At 44.9% G+C, this 13,347-nt stretch overlaps 1 long non-coding RNA gene across 4 annotated transcripts in view; it reads left to right on the plus strand.

The window, feature by feature from the left end:
* The window catches only part of LOC120855936, a 46,306-nt gene extending 37,854 nt beyond the window's left edge, over window positions 1–8,452 (plus strand). For all 4 annotated transcript variants that reach the window (XR_005719344.1, XR_005719349.1, XR_005719371.1 and 1 more), the window contains one exon: window positions 8,188–8,452. This is a non-coding gene — a long non-coding RNA (uncharacterized LOC120855936). The remainder of the gene's footprint in view (window positions 1–8,187) is intronic.
* The last annotated feature ends 4,895 nt before the right edge of the window (window positions 8,453–13,347 follow it).

Raw genomic sequence — 13,347 nt, forward strand, 5'->3', positions numbered from 1 at the left:
TCACCCTGCTTATTTAACTTCTATGCAGAGTACATCATGAGAAACGCTGGACTGGAAGAAACACAAGCTGGAATCAAGATTGCTGGGAGAAACATCAATAACCTCAGATATGCAGATGACACCACCCTTATGGCAGAAAGCGAAGAGGAACTAAAAAGCCTCTTGATGAAAGTGAAAGAGGAGAGTGGAAAAAGTTGGCTTAAAGCTCAGCATTCAGAAAACGAAGATCATGGCATCTGGTCCCATCACTTCATGGGAAATAGATGGGGAAACAGTGGAAACAGTGTCAGAGTTTATTTTCTTGGGCTCCAACATCACTGTAGATGGTGACTGCAGCCATGAAATTAAAAGACACTCCTTGGAAGGAAAGTTATGATCAACCTAGATAGCATATTCAAAAGCAGAGACCTTACTTTGCTGACTAAGGTCCGTCTAGTCAAGGCTATGGTCTTTCCTGTCGTCATGTATGGATGTGAGAGTTGGACTGTGAAGAAGGCTGAGCGCCGAAGAATTGATGCTTTTGAACTGTGGTGTTGGAGAAGACTCTTGAGAGTCCCTTGGACTGCAAGGAGGTCCAACCAGTCCATTCTGAAGGAGATCAACCCTGGGATTTCTTTGGAAGGAATGATGCTAAAGCTGAAACTCCAGTACTTTGGCCACCTCATGCAAAGAGTTAACTCATTGGAAAAGACTCTGATGCTGGGAGGGATTGGGGGCAGGAGGAGAAGGGGACAACAGAGGAGGAGAAGGGGACGACTGAGGATGAGATGGCTGGATGGCATCACCACTCGATGGACATGAATCTGAGTGAACTCCGGGAGTTGGTGATGGACAGGGAGGCCTGGCGTGCTGCAATTCATGGGGTCGCAAAGAGTTGGACTCGACTGAGTGACTGAACTGAACTGTGAGGTCATAATAATGCTAACACATTGTTTGCTTTTTCACTGCACTGATGTTTGCACCGATGGTACAAAGGCAACAGTGGGTAAAACTGCTGGTCCCTTAGTGTGAAACTGCACTGTGTATCCAGCTGTGTTGGTTAGCATTGCATTATTCATCGCTGTGCATTCACAGGAGCCCAAAAAAGCCCACTTTAATTAAGCGTGTTCTTGAAGAATTAGTAAAAATTGTGCCTCTTATTCAATCCCAACTCTGAGCATGCGTGCTAGTGATATTCTATGTCACATGAAGCACTTCCGCTGCATGTGAAGTCCTACAAGGATAAGCACTTGTGTCATTATCTACATTACAAGCTAAATGAACCTCTTTTTTCGTTAAGAACTGTTTTTACTTGGAAGACAGACTGCAGTTATTCAGATTGAGTTTTGGCGTATCTTTTCTTTCAAATGAGCCAAGTGAGCCAGTTACTCCAAGGAATGTTGCCAGTGACAGTGTGCTTTCAAGTGAAAGTTTAAATTTTGAAAAATGTGTCTGCTACTGTGAGAGCTTGATAGCGTCTTAATACTGGAGGCATTTCTGATGAGTCAGTGGTGTTACTAATTACTGTGATTTTTTTTTTTTATATTGCACTGTGAAACATGTCAGCCGAAGGGTTTTAGAATCACATTATGTAAACTTGAAGCAAACACCACTTGCCCAGTTGTGGTTCAGAGTCAGAGAATAAGAGCTGCAATGATCTGAGATGGCTGTTAAAACACTTCTTTCTCCCTTTGCTAATGATATATCTGATAGAGGATGGATTTTCTTCATATATTTCCCCCAAACAACATATCATAGTAGACTGATTGCCCAAGAAGATAGGAGAACCAGCTGCCTCCCATGAAGTCAGACACTAAGGGAACTTGCAAAGGTATTTTATGTTTTATTTTTATTTGGCTGTGCTGGGTCTTTGTTACTGCACAGGCTTTCTCTAGTTGCAGCCAGGGGGCTACTCTCTAGTTGTGGCGTGCAGGCTTCTCATTGTTGTGGCTTCTCTTGTTGCAGAACACAGGCTCTAGGGTGGTGGGCCTCAGTAGTTGCCCCACAGCATGTGGAATCTTCCTGGAGCAGGGGTCAAATCCATGTTCTCTGCACTGGCACGGGGATTCCTAACCATCAGGGAAGTCCTATAATAAATATATTTCTTAAATTTCACCCTTTTATTTTCTAATATGATTCATGTCAGTAGATACAACTAACAAAACTTCTTCAGGGTACTCAGTATTTTTAAAGAGTGTAAAGGGGTCCAGAACCACAAACTTGAAAATGTGCTTCAGGAAGCATGAAAATACTGGAAATACAATGTCAGGGGTACAAACAAGAACACTGAAATGGAGGTGCAGTGACTCCAACTATGTGAAAATATGTGTGCACAGAAAACGAATAGGGTGAAACTATAAAATAATAATAACTTAGGTGATTTAAGTTTTATTTTCATAAAATTTCCAACTTTTCTATAATAAAAATGTTTTGCTCCTATAATCAGGAAGGATAGAATTTTGGTTCCAACCACAGAGCATATATTTATCTGCCTTCTAATAGTGGCAGCCACCAAAAGAGCATCATGTTTTCATTTTATTAGTTGTGTAGAAGGATTTAATGTGCCTGACTCTAAGACAGGGAGATTTTTAAATAAAGAAACTTTCCCAAATCAAATAAAAGCATTTCTTTCTGGTAGTTCCCTGAGGACGTGGTAAACTTATTCAAATGACATTTTGGGGGCTCCTATTAAAGAACTGGACTTCCTTTGTGGCTCAGACAGTAAAGAATCTGCCTACAATGCAGGAGACCCGAGTTCAATCCCTGGGTTAGGATGATCCCCTGGAGAAGGAAATGACAACCCCCTCCAGTATTCTAGCCTGGAGAACCCCATGGACAGAGGAGGCTGGTGGGCTACAGTCCACGAGGTGGCAAAGAGTTGGATACAACTGAGGGACTAAACAACAATAACAACAAATTGAAGAATTGTCTATGAAGAGTCAGCCACAGAAGAAATGGATCTCCTCTCTCTATAGAGATACAGCATTCTCTCTCCTCCCTCCTCTAACAGCTTCAGCTAACAGTTTATATGCTTGTTGACACTGACCTTGAAAGCTGTTGTGAAGGACCATAAGGCCACCTATAGGGGAGGAGCCCAGAAGAGCCCCCAGTCTCCTTATAAAAGCAAGTCTCTTTGGAGCTAGCCTAAGTTACTTGGCTATACTCTGCAAAGGAGAATTAAAAGAAAGCAAGGGGAACTTCCCTGGTGGTGCAGTGGCTGACTCCGTGCTCCCAATGCAGGCGGCCTGGGTTTGATCCCTAGTCAGGGAACTAGATCCCACATGCTGCAGCTAAGACCTGGCACAGCCAAATAAATAAATACAAATATTTTTTAAAAATAAAATGAGGACTTAATTACACTTTCCTTTTTATCCCTACTCAGTACAGAGTGCCATACTGAGCACAAAGCAAAGGCTCAATTAACTTATGTTAGTGGCAGCCTCTATGCCATCCTAGGATCATTCAGGCTGTGGACTGGATTGTCTGTGTTGACATTGCTCAGCTAAAGAGAAGCTGAGAGTTATCAGCTTGTTTAGACTCAAAGGTGATTCCGCTTTCCCCAGTAACCTAAGTCTCCTACTGGGGTGACCACTTCAGCATTCTTAATAATGCAGTTTCACTCTGTCTTAGTCTGACCTGACTTCTCCAGCTAAGTTTATTCATGCAAGGCCAACAAAAGCTGGAGAGAGGCACCTGCTGGCCTGGCCATCTGACCTCTGCCATGTATCACTGTCCTGCAGATGAACAAGTCAGAACAAAGGAACAGACTGCACAGAGACAGGGCCCTGAACGTATAATTTTCATGGAAAGTTTGGCCTCTGGCTTACCCGTCAACTCCTTTTAAAGAACAACTGCCTCTCAGGTTGAATCGTTTCTCTTTTGCCTGCAATGTACAGGAAGATAAACCAACCTGCCTAATGTGACTCTCTTCAGAACGAGGTTTTCTGCCAGGATTCAGGTGCTGGAAAACTCATGTCCCTTGAAAAGAAGCCCCAGCAAAATGAAGACTTATTTGTATTTATTTTTGCATTTGGAGAGGGAGGGCGATGTCATCCATGTCTCAGACACATCTTAATTTGTGGATTTTTTCTTCTAAGACTCTCCTAATTGGATGAAAGTGCGCGGGGGCTGATTTATGGATCTCCGGAGGTGCCAGGCATCACTTCACATGTGCACAGCTGCTCCACAGCAGTTTAGCTTGGCGGAGGGTGTAAGCCTTGGAATTGTGTCATCTATTTGTACATGCTTACAACAGCCTCCTTGTGCAGGTTCTTCAAGACTCCTTGCAAGCATGGTCGAGCTTGGGCGTTGAAGGAGCCTCACGGAGTGATTTATCCTATTGGGAGGCTTTCAGAGTTTCCAGAATGAAGGATGAGACATGGATTCAGTTCCCCAGGGAATTAGAGAGATGGGCTGAGGTGGAGAGGCTGCCAGAATGTGAGGCCTCAATCCCACAGTGGTCATCCAGCCAATGCTGGAAGTGCCACTGTGCACAACAGGCTCACTTTCATTCTGAGGTGTCACAGGGAAGCAGCTAAAAGCAGGAGCGTGCGGGGGGGGGGGGGGTGTGATGTTATGTGAGTCACCACAGGTATAAATAACTTGAGAAGCTCTACTGACAATAGAGGATCTGGCCCCACAGTAGCTAACAAGGCTATCTTCAAACTCAAAGGGCCTGCGTTCTGGCCCTGATGTCCTTTGTAGTCAAGGATGATACTGTGGACACTGTTTCTCCCTGTAGCCAAGTGTGGCTGAAAATACCCGGGTGACAGATGATAAGGGCTTTCTGTGGGGTGGGGTGTGGGATGGGGCATGGAAAGCTTGTGGGGGGCCCCCCAGCAGTCAGCTCTGCTTGTCACGGAGCATCAGGACGTCATCTGCAGCGACCCAGCAACCCTGGCATCATCCCCTTGGCTCCAGTGGCCCACAGATGTCTCCACTCTTGAGCATCTTTCCCTGGGGCCTGTGACCAGGGATTTCCCCTCCTACCTGGCTGCTTGCTGTCCCACGTGCCCATGCTGGGCAGGCAGGCGGGGGCCAGCTTTCTTGCTACACTGTTTTCAGTGGGTGTGGGGAGAGGCCTTTGAGGTGGGCTGGGTCCTTTGACAGCTTTGTTGATGGGTGGTTTTATTTTGCCACTTCAGCACTGATTTGTTCCCAACCTTTAAGGCTGAAAGGACTTCCCCCACTTTCTCAACGTCTCCTGTCTTAGACCAGGGAATGCAGAGGCAGTGCTTTGGGCTAAGATGTGCCTCTCCTGTCGGTAGGCTAAGTGGACCCTTACATAGTTTATAGCCTTAAAAAAAATGGTACCATACCAGCCTATTTTCAAAATCCTTTTTTTTTAAGGTTAGAAATTCCTAGAGGCTAATCTCACCTAGTAACGGGTTCACAAGCCACTGACAGAGCTCAAGTGAGGCCCAGGCAGCGCTGGTGGCTTCAGCCAATGGCAAGCACTGAGTGGCTGCTTTTTACTTCGCCTCTTTGGCAAATAAAAATCTTCTCACATGTGGGTTCAAGATGGGATTAGGAAAGATAGGAACAGGGCTTCTTGGTGGTGCCTTAGCCTTAAAATCTCCTACAGGAGGAACTGCAAACTATCTTGAACAGGGAAAGTCCAAGAAGCTTACTAGCTCCTTCACTTCCTCGAGAAGCATCTGAACTGAGGGTAGCTTTGGGCATAAGGAACTTGTGATGAGGATGGGTGAGATGAGAGGGTGGGGGCTGAGACGTACTCTGGCCACTGCGCTTCTGCAGGAGGGGAAGACAACCCAGTGCCTCCACGAGCAGCCAAGGGACACCAAGTGTCCAAGAAGGGACACCTTCTCAGGAGGGAGAAGGGCCCTGGAATTAGGAGACAGAGGAACTAAAAACAGACTTTGTCTACTTCACAATCCTGTCTCTTTGATTTGAGGTCATCCAAGAGTCCCATCCTACACAATGTTTGAAGCTGTTTTTCCAGGGCATATCTCTAAGTCAGCTTTCATCTCTTCCTGGCCCTGAGAGGATGCTGGAAGTGAGGCCCAGTCCCCAAGTCTCCAGCACATGAACCAGTGGTCTCTGATCTTGTAGATATTCTTTTCTTTTTTTTTTAGAAACTAGGAGGAATGGGATTGAGGGTAACAAGCATCTAGTATGTGTTGTTATTCCCATTTTGTAGATGAGGAAACTGAAGTTTGGTTATGGAACCAGGCTCATGTGAGAGCGAATAGCAAAGCAGGGATGTAAACTGAAGCCACCTCCCAGGGGTGAGCAGGCTGGCAAGTCAGTCCCAATCAAGGAGCCCCTGCATTTGATGTTGGCAGCTCTGTGTCAGAACCCTGGTCTTCTCTCTAAAGTCCTGACCAAGAACTCCGGGAAAACATTTAAGTTCTCCTCATGGTATTTGAGAAGGAAATAGTTCCTCTGAGATCCTCCTTCTCCAAGGAAGATCCTAGTAGGTTTGGGTTGATAGACCCCCAGGAAGTCACTGGTAATAGAGGCTGACACCCCTATAAAATCAATCTATGCCCAGTAGGCTGAGCCCTTGGTTTCCTTTTTTCCATTGGATTTCTGTCAGGAATCCTAGCTTCACAGCTTGTGACACTCTGACCCTTCTAGTTACAGAGCTCTTCCTCATGAATTACTCAGTCAAACCTCAAAGCCTGTGTATCATTCCTTCTCTATCAGGTGAGGACATGGAGACAGAACGCCCATGCATTCCTGATGGCAGCACAGCTAGGACCCCGGCGACTAGGGTAGAATCTAGAACACGAGTGCTCTTAGCACTGCCCCGCCCTGCTCCTTCTCCATATCCTATGCAAGGGTTTATTGAGGACCACGCTTCTGCACAAGGCAGCCGATGGCAGCAGTGGTCACCTGGAGGCAAGGTCCTAGGGTGTGGTGCTGGTGGGGTTGGCCCAAGAAATTAAAATCAGGGCTGACTGGGGTACAACAGGAGGGATGCCAGGCTTGGCCGCCAGACCCAGCCTGAATTGGGAGTGCTGGCAGCATGCAGTGTTGTGAAACATTTTCAAAGTACCTAAGAAATCTTTTTTAAGGTGATAAAATTTCTATGTTCAAAGTGTTAGAAAATATTTGAAACAAGCCATTCCTAAGTAGGTTGAGGTAAGTATTGCTAAGACATACTATTCACATGTGTAAGAGTAAGTTCTTCATAAAATAGAACTGAATTCAATTGTTTAAAATGGGCTTGCTCTTGGGTTGCATGGAGACATGCATGTGATTTAATTGTAGCCCTCACTTTTCAATGTTTTGACTGTCAAACAAACATAGGATGGTACCTTTCCTAGGAAATGTGATTTATAATATACTCTACACTTAGTGAAAATTGAGTTTGTGTATTAGTTAGGGTTAGATTACTAGAAGATCCAAAATAGCACTGATTTAAAGAAAATAGTTTACTTTTCTCTCATGAGAAGAGGTCAGGAGTCTGTCCATGGGTGGTTTGGTGGCTTCCTGGTGTCAAGGACTTCTCCTCCTCTCTTGTTACTCACTATGCATGAATTCTATTTTCAAATTCACCTCATGGCACAATATGGCTGCTGGAGTGCCAACAATTATATCTGCAGTCCAGGGAGCAAAAAGACAAAGGGAGCAAGAATGAAGGAACACTCTCTTCCACTTCCACTTATGTCTCCTCGGCTAGAACTCCATGATTTGCCAGGTCTGGCTACAAAACAGACTGAGAAATGTATGATTTTAGCTAGCCATAATGTTTTCAGCTAAAACGATAGTTAGGATTATTTTTACAAAGAAAAAAGTGAGAACAAATATTTAATGGCAATTAGGGGTCTATATACCACAGCTTGATTCTGGAACCTATTCCCTTCATCTTGTTCCCTAGGCTCTAACACTAGCTTCTTTCCCACGTGCATTTAGATTTCCATCGTTAAGGTCCTGTTGAGAACTGCGGAATGTCTGAGATTGCCCCTGCTTGTGAGTGAGGAGCCAGCATGCCTGTGTCCTGGGTGCTGGCAGGAGACACAAGGCGCTGGGTCAGAGATAAAGGCTTAGTTACAGCAACAGTCTGAGTGCCAGTCTTTTTTTGCTGCAGCTTCCAGCCTCAGTCCCCACAGCGTGACAGCTGCACAGCAGCAGCTGGCATCACAGGAGAGGCACTGTGAGCTCAAGGAAGGCAAGGGTTGTCTGGTGGGAAGGGAGGCTGCTGGCCTTCTGCAGAGGGAAACTCCATCTCTGTACTTCCAGGCCGTCCACTGTGAGGCACCCTTGTGAAGACAGTCCGTCCAGAACGCCGGTGTCAGCGTCTCTGCCTGCAAGATGTCAGACAGAGGAGGGGCTGTGGGGAACAGACTGACGTGACACAGTACACGTGGAGCGAGTCACCAGAAAAGCAGCACCAGACACTCCGGCCTCTTGTGAGTGGGCAGAGCTCTGGGGGCTGTGAGAGAGGGAGGGAGGGGAGAGGCTGGACCTCGAGCCAGGAGAGGCTCCGCCCCACGTGCGGGTCCGTGCCGATCGGGCCGATGCTTCACCAACCTGCCCGTGTCCTGAGGAATATGTGGAAGTTACACCTACTCTCCGTGGACAGATGGAGTCAGGTTCTGCTCATCCCGTGTGTCCTGTTGGCCCTCTGCCCCACCCCTCAGCATCCTCTCGTCTCCCTACAGGAATTCTTGTGCCCTGAGTGAAAGCATATCTCTTGTATAAGGTCTGTGTTTCTGAATTCAGGGGGCCGGTTGCCCTGGATTCTAGGGTTCCCTGGCAGGGCATAAGGGTCCACCAGGGACAGACCACTGCTGGTCTGGGACTGGAATACCCTCTGGATTCCCTCAGGGAAACGAGAATTTCAGGAACCCTCACAGCTCTCAGGATGGCAGAACTCACTGAGGTGACCTGAGCTCAGAGCTGAAAGTGCTCCTAATAGGTTGTTAGGGGCTGGGGTGTAGCGGGGGAGTACAGCTGTCCTGACCCTGTTTTGGGGAGGTTTAAAAGCATACAAGTGAGTCCAGTCAGGGAAACAAAAGCAGGTTAGCAACTATTTAGTGCTCCACTTGTCCTATGGAAGTAAAATGCAAGTCATGTATGGAGTTTTAAATGTTTTAGTATGTAGTTGCTGAGTCGTGACTGACTCTTGCGACCCCATGGACTGTAGCCCAACAAGTCCCTCTGTCCACGGGATTTCCCAAGCAAGAATACTGGAGTGGGTTGCCATTCCTCCTCCAGGGGATCTTCCTGGGATCAAACGTGTCTCCTGCATTGGCAGGCAGATTCTTTACCTGCTGAGCCATTGGGGAAGCCCATAAATGTTTTAGTAGCCATATCAAAAATATGAAAAATCGATTAAATTAATTTTAATATTATATTTTATTTAACTCAATATACTGAAAATGTGATCAGTTTAGTATGCAGTCAATATAAAATCATTTGGGAAATAGTTCACATTTTATGCTAGTCTTCCTAGTGTGGCATGCATTTTATACCTATGGTGAGTCTCAATTCAGACAAGTCACATTCAAGGCTTCAATAACTATATGAAGGTCGTGGCTTCCATACCAGACAGCAAAGGCTTAGTCCAAGATTGTGTGGCGTGTGTGTGTGTGTGTGTGTGTGTGTGTGTGTGTGCTGTCAGTGGTGCTTGACACAGACAATACATGTACTGTCCCGACCTTCTCTTCTGTGGGTGGGACAAGTGTTCTGTCTTCCCAGTTGTGTAGGGTGTCCTTTTCTTTCCCTTACATCTTCCTTTGTGCACGGGAAGATCAGCTATAGGGGAGACTTGGTGCTTGCTACCTTAGAGCCAGGCCCACATCCGGCTGGCTTAAAGAACATTTATGGAATGAATACACTACACTTGCGGTCGAATGGAACAAATTCTTTCCTTGGTACCTAGACTTATCCTAGGCAGTGTGCTTGAAGGGAGAATTCCCAAGAAGCAGTGAGAGGTTCGGAGTCATTCATCGACTTAATCATGATCTATTTTCTTGCCTTGAACAGTGCCAGCTGGAATATGTTACATTCTATCCCTGAAAGGGAATCCAAGGAACAATTCCCAGCAAGCAGTTGTTCAGTATGCAGACAGTAAAAACCTCCAAGGCCTTTCATTAGAAGTTTCACAAGATTTTTCCATCATCTTCCACCTAGAGCAGTGCAGTGTAGCAGTGTTAGCTGCTCAGTCGTGCCCTACTCTTTGCAACCCCACAAACTGTAGCCCGCCAGGCTCCTCTGTCCATGGGATTCTCCAGGCAAGAGGACTGGAGTGAATTGCCATTCCCTTCTCCAGGGCATCTTCCTGACCCAGGGATCGAACCCAGGTCTCCTGCATTGTAGGCAGATTCTTTACCATCTGAGCTACAGGGAAGATCCACCTAGAGAGATGTAATCAAATGGGAAAATTAGGACTGGAACATTATACAGTTTGGGACCCAATGCTGTGTTGGTGTGATCAGAAGGCAATTTGAGTTTTGGTACAAGATATTCACTTAGGGCAGGCTTCCCTGGTGACTCAGAAGGTAAAGAAGATGGAAAAAACAACAAGGCAAGCCTGGTAAATACCTGACACAAACATGGAACAGTACAAATACTTAACTCAGCCCTGTCCCAGGTACCTAAGATAAGTGCTTGGTCTAATGATATTTTAGCATTCAACTCTGTAATATGTGACAAAATAATGGAATTAATATGCAAAACTGTAAAAACACAGTGAACTCTATATTGTGAATTGAACTGTACACTGTGAACTGGGAAAAATAAACATCAATTTGAGGGCTATGACAGACTTAAGATGTATAATTCTGAAATATTATGTTCATTTACTTTATCTGAGATTTTAAGAAAATGCCAATATTCTATTTGACTCACAGACCTGATGTAGCCCCCTTAACCATGAATGTCCACAGGAGGAAAAATGAACTGAGCCTATAAACTAGTTTCTCTACTTTCTGAACTATTATCAGCTAAGAGTTGTCCCCCTCTTCCAAATGTGGGCCTGATATTAATACTACAGAGGGGTGCTATCTATACACATACGTATCTACAATTCCAGGAAGCTGGGACTTTTCTGGATCATGTGGACTAACAAAAAATTTCTCATGGAATACACAATGAATTGAAACAATGCTTTAAATTTTTTTCTTCATTATAATTTATCAAATTAATGTAGTCTATTCTTTATTTGGGTGTGAGTAAACAGTCTACTGACAAAAGGTATTTTCCTGTTGTACTAAAGAATCACATGACCCTGTTTTTGGCATTGGTCTAGAATCTAGGCATTATTGTATTATGCAAAAGAATCACTAGAATTTAACCTAATTGACTACTCAAGTCTCTACAGATTAAAAGTTAGTGAATCCACCCATGAGACAAGCCAACACAGGTACACAGCAGTTGACCCTTGACCTGCCAGCTGTTGCCTTTTGGGTTCATGTGACTGAGAGGAAGGTGGATAAGCCTGAATTTGTTGACAAAAACTGCTAATCACCAAAAGCCAGAATTTTTTTGCCTTGGATTATTTTGGGAGAACCCTGCCAACAATTTCATAAAGATAACTTTGTTCATATAGAACATTTGCCTATAATTCTTGTAACCCCTCCCAGCTAGAGCTAAGTATTAGCATTAAAACACTCCTGGTAAAATGGTCCTCCAAGGTTCAGTGTCTCTATGCTGCCTTAATCTGCTCCCAGTTCCACTTCACCTGAATTCCCAAAGCCACATGTGTTCTTCTATTCCAGTGATGCGGAGTCACATCAAGTCAGCCAAGCCAGCAAGCTTGGGAGTTGGAGAAGAACATTTTGAAATCATCTAAAAAGAACATGTTTTTTAATTACAAGAGGGTTGGAGATAAGATTTCTCCCCAAATAATTGAACCCAAAAGGAACTAAGGCTTTGTAAAAATGAAATTATTTTAAAAATCAATAGTGTTCAATAATTATTTCAATGATATAAGTCAGTGCTCCCTACATATTTTAGGCCAAACTCCTCCCACTTACCCCTCACTGATGAAAACCTTTCCATAGTGTGTGCTATGTGCCGAGCACGTGGGTGGGTATCCAGACAATGCTCTGTGTGAGGGCGATAGCCCTGCTCCGAGAGCCATTCTCTGAGCTCCAACCAGACAAGGACAGCCACCTGATGCCCTCGCATCTCTCCCACTGACACTCACTGAGACTTATTCCATGGCTCTCCCCTTTACAGCTGACAGACATCAGAGAACGACCCTGATTGTGGAGAGCCCAGCACACTAACGACACAAAGCATGACTTGAAAGTGGATGCTTCCCTATTCTGAAACCCACTGATAAACACAAACTTTGCAGATAAAACAACAGTAACGGAGAACAGGAGGCAGTTGCTAGGGGTCGGTGGGAAGGAGGGAGCTGATGGCAAAGGGCAGCAGCGGGAGCTTTCTGTGGGATGGAGTGGTTGCTTCTGGGTCCTCATGGTGGTGCATCTATGACTCTGTGCATCTCAAAATGTACAGAAATGTACACACACAAAATGAATTGTACCATATGCACATTAACAGTAAACTCAAAGAAAAGGGACCGACCCCTCTACACTGTTGATAGAAATGTCAATTGGTACAGCCACTATGGAGAACAGTATGGAAGTCCTTAAAACTCTGTATGATCCGGCAATCCCACTCCGTGGCATATATCTAAACAAAACTTTTAATTCGAAAGGATACGTGCCCACCAGTGTTCACAGCAGCACTTATTCACAATAGCCAAGATATGGAAGCAACCTAAATGTCCATCAACAAATGAATGGATAAAGAAGATGTGATATATATGTACAATAGAAAATAACTCAGACATCAAAAGGAATGAAATTTTGCCATCTGCAGCAACACAGATAGACCTATGAAGATAAACATTTAATAGATGTACTGGACGAGAATAAGACTCTGTCTCCTGAAAACAGCAAGAGTGAGAACTCTGCCCCCAGAGACAGAGTAAGCAATGACGGCACAGGTCCAGACCCTATTCCAACCAGGCCCCTCAAATCAGGCAATGAGCCTGACCCACCTGTGTATTGCCAGCACCATGTTTCACTCAGAGTAGGTGCTCACAATGTCTTGTTTTACCTGAAGTGTTGGGAGTAGAAGGCTTCTGGCAGGCACAACATACAGAGCAGCGACTCAGAGTATCCCCAGTGCAGTGATCCGTGTAACTTAAGAGTTAATTCTGCCACCGTGTGTAAACAAAGACTGCCCAAGGCATTTTCATTTCGTTTAGTTTGGCTGTCACTCAAGGCAGAGTTCAGAATTAAGGAATTGGATACTATCTTGGATATTAGTGATGGGCCATAAAAAATAAATTAGGTCCTTTAAATAGTAAGTACTGCATAAAACCACCCAGGGATTAGCCAGAGAAAAAAATGGCAAAACAAATTTTTAAGAAAATTTTTC

The sequence above is a fragment of the Oryx dammah genome, unplaced genomic scaffold (genome assembly GCF_014754425.2).
Source record: "Oryx dammah isolate SB20612 unplaced genomic scaffold, SCBI_Odam_1.1 HiC_scaffold_1, whole genome shotgun sequence".
Classification (NCBI taxonomy): Eukaryota; Metazoa; Chordata; class Mammalia; order Artiodactyla; family Bovidae; genus Oryx; species Oryx dammah.